This window comes from Pygoscelis adeliae, unplaced genomic scaffold (genome assembly GCF_000699105.1).
Source record: "Pygoscelis adeliae isolate BGI_AS28 unplaced genomic scaffold, ASM69910v1 Scaffold482, whole genome shotgun sequence".
In the NCBI taxonomy this organism is placed as follows: domain Eukaryota; kingdom Metazoa; phylum Chordata; class Aves; order Sphenisciformes; family Spheniscidae; genus Pygoscelis; species Pygoscelis adeliae.
Genome location: NW_008824192.1, coordinates 556,804 through 564,315, shown reverse-complemented (window position 1 = coordinate 564,315; position 7,512 = coordinate 556,804).

The following is a 7,512-nucleotide window of genomic DNA, read 5'->3' as shown; positions in this document are numbered from 1 at the left end:
CGGGACAATTACCGGGGCGGCTCGCGGCCGCCCAGCACCTCCTGCCTCGTGGAGGTTCGCGCCTCTCCCCTCGCACCAGGGCGAGATTTGGCACCACCGTGCCGAAGCTCTCCTGATCTGCCCGGCCGTAACCGAGCCCAGGGTTTGGCCCCAGCGCATGTGAATCTGCCCTCTTTCTGTCAAACTTCATTTAGGCCCTTTTGGGATGCAACAAAAGCAGCTTGTTTGCAGGGCAAGGTCCTCTTTCCCGGCCGCCGTGCACTTCGCAGGCGCTCAGGAGCCATGAAATCCACCCCTCCTCCTTCACCAAATTTTTCCTCCTCCTTCCCCCCCTGCCCGGCTTCCCCCCTCCTCTTCCCTTCTCCGAAAAAAACCCTTCTTTCAGTGAGTGACGCACTGCCCTACAGTAAAGCCTTTGAACTGGCCACAAAGCACCCGGACGCGCCAGCCCCGCTTTGTCTCCCTGCCCTGCCAGCCTGCGCTGGCCGTGTCGGCCATGCTCTGGGGACGTCCCCAGGGTTGTCTCACCTGCCCCTTGCCTCCCAGAGATGCTGTCCCGGGTGTTGCGCATCTTCCCAGCGAACTGTGTGGCCTCATGCACCCGGGTTTGGCAGCCGGGACACCAGGGTCCGGCTCTGAACCTTGCCACTCGCTGGTGTGCCATTCGGCACAGCCGTAGGTAGGTTTTCACAATACCCCCCAGCTGATTTGGAAGCTGAAACTCCCGTGTTGTGGGAGCTGGGGGTGGTCAGTCATTTGTGGGGTCTGACCCCCAAAATGTGTTGGGATGCCCTCTTCAGCAGAGCGCATTTACACGCTGGTTTACATCCAGACCCTTACTGCCAGTGAGAAGGCAGCACTAGTGTTTTGCTCATCGGTCCAGCTTTGCCCTTACAGATTATTTACACAAACAGGGGCTGGGGTGGAACCAGACCTTTCCCAAATTGTCCCCAATCCCTATTGCTTCCCTGGGAAAAGCTAGTGGAGAGTGGGTCTAAAAAAAAAAACCCGCTGAAGCCGATGGCTCCAGTGGGCTCTGCAGTGGGCAGCCCGAGAGGAGAGAAAGTCTGAACTCAAGCAAGACACTTCTGACGTGTCCTAAGCAAAACATCTGGCACCCCTGGAAGAGCCAGCCAGCCAAGGGACGCAGCTGTTTTATTCCACACAGCTCGCAGCAAAACAGGGCTCGTGCTTCCAGAACATGGCTCAGCAAAAAGGATGAATTCTTGAAACGGGGAGTTGGCTCTTTCTGCCATTTAATGACTTTGAATCAGGAGTTTGCTCTCAGGCTGCTCTGGTGTGAGCTCTGCTCCATCTCCAGGCGGGAGACCAGGAGCTTTTCTCCAAGGCTTGAGCCTTGTTCGGCTGCTATAACCCCCCAGCAGTCAGCAGAGCCACTCTGGATTTGCACTGACATTCCTGAGAGCAGGATCGGGCCTCCAGGTTTGTCGAGGGTGGCTCTGGGAAATTTCCTTTCCTTAAAAGGGGCAGGTTTGGCCAAGGCAGAGTTTGGATTGTGATTTCCTTTTTTCTTTTTCCTTTTTTTTTTTTTTAAAAAAAAAACTTGGAGCAAAACTTGCATTGGTGAAAATTGCCTGATTTACAGTTGCAGAAAACGCTGTGCTCTGTGTCTCCACAGGCCAGACCTGAGGGGAGCAGCTTCCCCCATGCTGGACCATCCATGTATTCAGCTTCACCACTGCAGTGACAACTTCTGGTGGGGAAAGAGGGGGTAAAAGGCAGGGAATTTGGCCTTTGTGGGCTCCGTCCTCAGCCTTTCCACTAATTGTTCCAATGGATTTGGGGGCACAAGTTTAATGGGATCCTTGTAGAAACACATCCAAGGGAGAGCTGATGCTAGCAGCTTCATGCACCATGGGGAACATACAGTATCCAGAGGTACCCAGATCTGATTCCCCCTCCGTACCACCCCACAGCTGGTCCTCAGAAGAATCAATATCATTTATTTTCCTTCCTGCAGTTTTTTTCCCTCTCTCTCTGCCACCTCTTTCATTCCCTAACTTCCCTCCACTTTTTTCTGTAGTACCGGCTTGTTATTGTGGAGTTGCTCATGGCTACTGTTTATCTTTGATGATACTTGGCTGCTGCGAAAGGTGAGGTCTGGGAGGACAAAGCGAGGCGGCCAGCTTGTTATTGTAGGGTTGCTCATGGGCACTGAGCTGTGCTGTCTGGCTTTGCAGTTGGAAAGCCCATGAGATACGCAGGGCTAATGCACGCTGGGTTTGGCATGCTAGGATCGCTCACGAGATAGTCCTGGCCACAGAAAATGTAAGAGAAGAAGTAGCCCAGCAAAGGGCACAACCAACATGCTGCATAAAGTGAGGTCTGTGGAGTCTAAGAGGTAGGTATTATATTATTATGATGATGACAACCAAATATCACCCCATATGTAACACCCTGTGGTTTTGGGAGGTCCGTAGCCAGGCTGTGGGGTGGTGGCTTTGCAAGCACCTCTCCCGCTCATTCCCACCAGTGCTGTTCTGTCCTGTGGCTGCTACCAGCACATCACCGTCCTGCTGGGCTTGGGGGACCGAGGACGAGCCCAAGGGAGATGGCTGTGCATCCCAGGGCAGCCCCGGCCCATGCAGGACCGGGCAGGAGGCTTCTCCTCACCTGCAAGACCATGACAAGCGTTGTGCTGCTTCCTCCTCCTCCCAGCTTGAGGGCTCTGTGGGGCAGCCACGGCCACCTTTGACTTGGTCGACTGTTCAGGATCTTCAGGGTCTGGTTTGAACTCGCGGGATGGCCTGTGCTGATGTTCTAGTGCCAGGTGCGGGGACCTGAAGCAGCTTTGGCTGGGCAGGGAGGTTCTGGGAGTAACACCAAGAATTCAGGGAGTGGTTCTCCTCTCCTTCAGTCTTGGCTTACTTGGTGCTGGGCACCGGCTCTGCCAAGGGGAACGGAGGTTGCAGGGGCAGCACGTGGCATCCCGGCGTGTGGAGCCAGGACGGCTTGGGAGCAGGCAGCAGGATAGGAGCAGGCTAATTTGCTTGCACCAAGTTTGACAACAGAAACCTGACAACTAGGAATGGAGGCACCCTGGGCATGCAAGGAGAGGGGGTCCCAAAAAGCCCAACTCGGAGCAACAGCTTGGGTTATAACATTTTCCAAGCAGGCTGCACTCCTCATGTGGAGACTTCACCAAAAGTCAGGGTGGGTGCTGATACCAACGTGATCAACAGCTTGAATTTCTCTGCATCTGCTCCCAGGGCTCCTGTTTGTGGGAGAAGGATTGGGCTAAGACCCTGGGAGCTGAGCAGCCCCACAGGGAGGATGCCTGGGATCATCCCTCCAGCCGCGCTGCCTTGGGAGCACATCACTGCGGCTGAAGAGACCTGGGATGGATGCAGAGGGACACGGATAAAGGGGTCTAGGAGGGTTTTGCTCCTTTCTCCAAGCTGGCACTGCACAAAGCTAAGCAGGCGATGAAACCTAACCACTCAGCATGTTTCAGTCTCCCATGAATAAGAATACAGATAAAGTCTCCACCATCACCTCCCAGTTCAGTCTGGCCAGCCATCCTACAGCCTGCTGGGGGATTGCCTCTGCTGTTTTAAATCTGCAAAACTCCTTCACTCCCTGGCTCCATCAGCTGTGCGCTGTTCAACACACACTGGACTCCACCCCAGAAGCGGCTGCATGTCAGCAGAGATGCAGTGACACATGATGTGTTGATCCCCAACGCAGTCTTTGTTGCACAACTTGCTCTCGTTAGTCCTGAAATCATCCTGGCTGTTCAGAGAGGCAGCGGCAAAAGAAGAGTCTGGCAACAAGCTCCCAAAGTAGGGAAACTTGAGCCGGTGAAGTCTGGCTGTGCTGGAGCTGACAGCCAGGATAGGCCCCTGACCTAGGGCTGGATCCAGCCATGCCTGAGCACTGTGGGAGTTCCCATCTGGATCTCAGCTTTGCAGTCTGGGCCCTCCCCTGCCCAGGGGATTAGCTGAGATGTGGTTCCCAGGGCGGGGGAAGGGGCTAATGAACAGAGACAGGATAACGAAGCAGGTAAGGGCTTCCTGTCCTTTAGGGCTCAGGAGGAAATCCTGCAGCTGGTGAATCTGGATATGATTAGTGTCCATTTCTCCCTGTGTAATCAACCCATCTGTTCATCCTTGCGCATCAACAGCGCACGCCCCGTTGCAGGCAGATGCCTCCCGGGCACTGTTTTTATCTGTGTCTGCCATGGCCACTCCAGGCAGGCTGAGAACAAGGCTCGCTCTGAGCCGTGGATGTCGTGACGGCGTCTGCTCCCTCTCCCCGCCGGGCTCAGCAGCGTAGGTCAGGCCAGAGGGAGCCCCAGGAGAGCTGCAGCCAACAAACCGGCTACAATTGCAGCAAACAGCAGGACCAAGCCTAGGAAAAGCCTCTTCTTCGGAGGGAGGGCGGGCATCTTCTTCAAAGGGCTTTGAACAGAAGTTCAAAGTGATCTTTGTAACACACTGATAAGCTCAGCTTTCCCGACACTGCCTGCTCATCTGAGCTCAACTTTACCGCAAGCAGGTAAAGGTGGATTATGTTCGGCTGCCAGGCTTGTAAAGTCTTGTTCATCATGTGGGATCCTGAGTACAGGCTATACAGTCCCCATGTGGTCGCGGAAGGGACTGGGCTTTCAGTCCTACTCTGTAGGAACGCTGGTTGAAGTTGATGGCTGCTGATGCCAGATCCTGAGGATTCGTTCCACCTTCTTTTCCTTGGAAATCTTGTCCAACTATGCAAAAAACACGTGGCAGCCCTGCATTGGCTTGCAAATGCCAGGCCAACGTGCCAGCTTGGGCTGAAGTGAAGTCAAAGGAGGAGCTGGTGTGTGGATCAATGCTTTTTCGTAATGCAGCAGCTCAAGCTTGCAGGATCCTTTAGGGTCTTCTGAAAGGTCAAGATTGGTGGCAGAGTCAGGACAAAATCTAAGGGTTATAATTCCCAGTCCTGGTGCCCTGTATACTCAAACTGTGTCAACCTGCACTTACGTTAGCTCTTACTTGTGTCGCATTTGGTCGTTGGAGTGTCTTGAGGGATCCATTGTACTAAGTGCTATCCACATACGGAAGATAAAGATGGTCCCTACCCAGAGCAGTTCACATGCTCAGCCCAGATCTCTCCTGTGTGTGGTGTTAAGTGATCCAGGCACCTGAGCTTCTGCCATTTGCAGAGTGCCAAAACGTCATTACCGGCCAGAAACAATTTGAGGTATGCATCACAGATTAAACATTTCATTTGCTTTCAAGGGGTACTTGTTGCTTAACTTCTAAATGCAACCTGTCTTCAGCCCCTATTATATTGCTCTGGACTGCTCTTTGGGTCCTAAATCTTCTGATTTTTGTTTGTTTTGGAATGCACTAATTTACCACTGAGGAATAAATGAAAAGCAAAAGAAAACAGCACTACTTGTTTGCATAGGCCCTACATTGTTCTGTGTTCTGCTGCTACTGAAACAGAGGCAATAAATCCTACTCCCTGGACAGAGAGAGGTTTTTGGGTGGTGGCTGTGTGCAAACAAGGCCAGGGAAGATAAACAAGCAGAAAAATATTGTTTTTAGGAAATGACAGTTGAGGATGGCCAATCAACTGATGGGTCAAAGCCGACACACCACCATCAATTAGCAAAGACATATTGATATTATTTCTCTAAGGCATTTTTGCATCAACAAAGAGGGAAGAGAGATGGATCTGTGTTATGGTATCTGTGGTCAAACTTGGCTGCAATTAGGAATCTGTATAGTTTCTGTGTTGGAAAAGGGGCGTTTTGTAAAGAACTCTGCCTGTAGAAAATACGTCCACAGCTCCAGAAGGGCTCAGCCAAAAGGGTGACGAAAATCTGTCTGTTGGTGTCATCGTCAGAACTGCTGGAGGTGGGAACATTTGCTAATCTTGCTTATTTTAGGGGCCCTGCTTTCGGTGGCAGTTCATTTCTGAAAATGCAGCTCTGAAAACTCAGCCCTTAAGAGCCCAATACAATACACGCCTCAGACTAAACTAGACTAGAAAGAGGGATGCATTTTTCAGACTGTAGGTTCTTGCCTGCCTAATTATGATTTTCAGCTTCTTAAGATTAGGCCTTTGCATTGTATAAATGTGACACAGAAGAAATAGCTGTGACATTGCCTTGCATTTTCTCTTCCAGCTGGGGAGGAACCCAGCTAAACCTGCAGAGTCTCAGAGCTTGCAGAACTGTAGTGGAAGGAGAATTTAGTCTCACATTTGGAAATCAAACTCGACCTCAGTTCCCTGAGCAATCAAAACTGTCACAATTTCTCTTCCATCCAGCCCACACAGGATGGCCTGGGGACAATCTCATGCTTAAGGGGTAACCTTTGGCACCCTGATGAAGTGCAGGGTCTAGATGGATTGCTGCATTCATGCCCGAGCAAGGCAAACAACCTCCATCATCTCTGGTGGTTACATCTTTGTTGGAACATTTCAGAACTAGGTTACAGCCTCCACTGTGGGGTTTGACTTCACTGTTCAGTTCCCTCCATAGACACATAATGCGCTTGAAGCTGCATGAAATGGCCTTTGGATGAGCTTAGGACTGGCCAAAGTCTAAAATGGTTTGGCTTGTGGGATTCATTGCAGCTGCAGCTCCAAATCCAGTTTGGGATGGGTCCCAGTGATGTAGAAAGAGAAGCCATCTCTCACTTCAGCAGGGAGAGTGCTCTCTACCACCACCCATCTTCTGGAAGACAGAGGAGAAACTGCCTTGGGTGCGTGCAGTCCTCCAGAGCAAGGTAGGATACGGGTCACAAACGGACTGCTGGGCATGTACCAAAAAGACTAGGAATGTTGCCAGAAACCCTAGCCTGGGTTTCTCCACTTCCTTGGTCTGCAGCCCCAGAGCTGTGTTTGTGAGAAGAGTCAGCTGCATCTTCAGCCTTGGTGGGAGAAGCAGGCAGGGAAGAGCTTGGGTGAACTCTGGCCAATTGTGCTTCAGATGTGCTGTGGCAACAGTATGAATAATGCAGATAAATTAAATTATTTTCTCTCTGGCTGAGGGCAAGGTGTCCCAGCTGAGAAGAATCGGGAGCCCACCCTTGTTAAAGCCAGTATTAGACTTAAACCTTCATGAGATCTACTGCCTCAAGCAATTCCATTGTTCAAAGCCCATTCAGTTAATTAGTACATTAACTAATTAACCTTCTCAGCATCCCAGGTAGGGAGTATCTATCTCCCAAAGGAGGAACCAGAGGCAAAGTGATTCACTAAGACTGGATGCAGGAGCTCAGCAATGCAGCTGTTAAGTCTGTTTTTTTCCTTCCCAGATGATTTTGTTGTTGTTGCTGCTGCTGGCTTATGTACATAGTTCCCCTGAGACAGAAATGGAGGAGTCCTAAAGACTCCTGAGAGAGTGCTCAGGCCTGGTGGGGAAAGGTGCTGCTGGACAAACCTGGAGAAAAGAATCCATCCAAATATACCCAGAGAAGGCAATCCGGTTCACCCACATGCTCGCACCAACTAAGGAAAAAAGTTAATGCCATTTCTCCCCATTCACAAGGAAAGTTT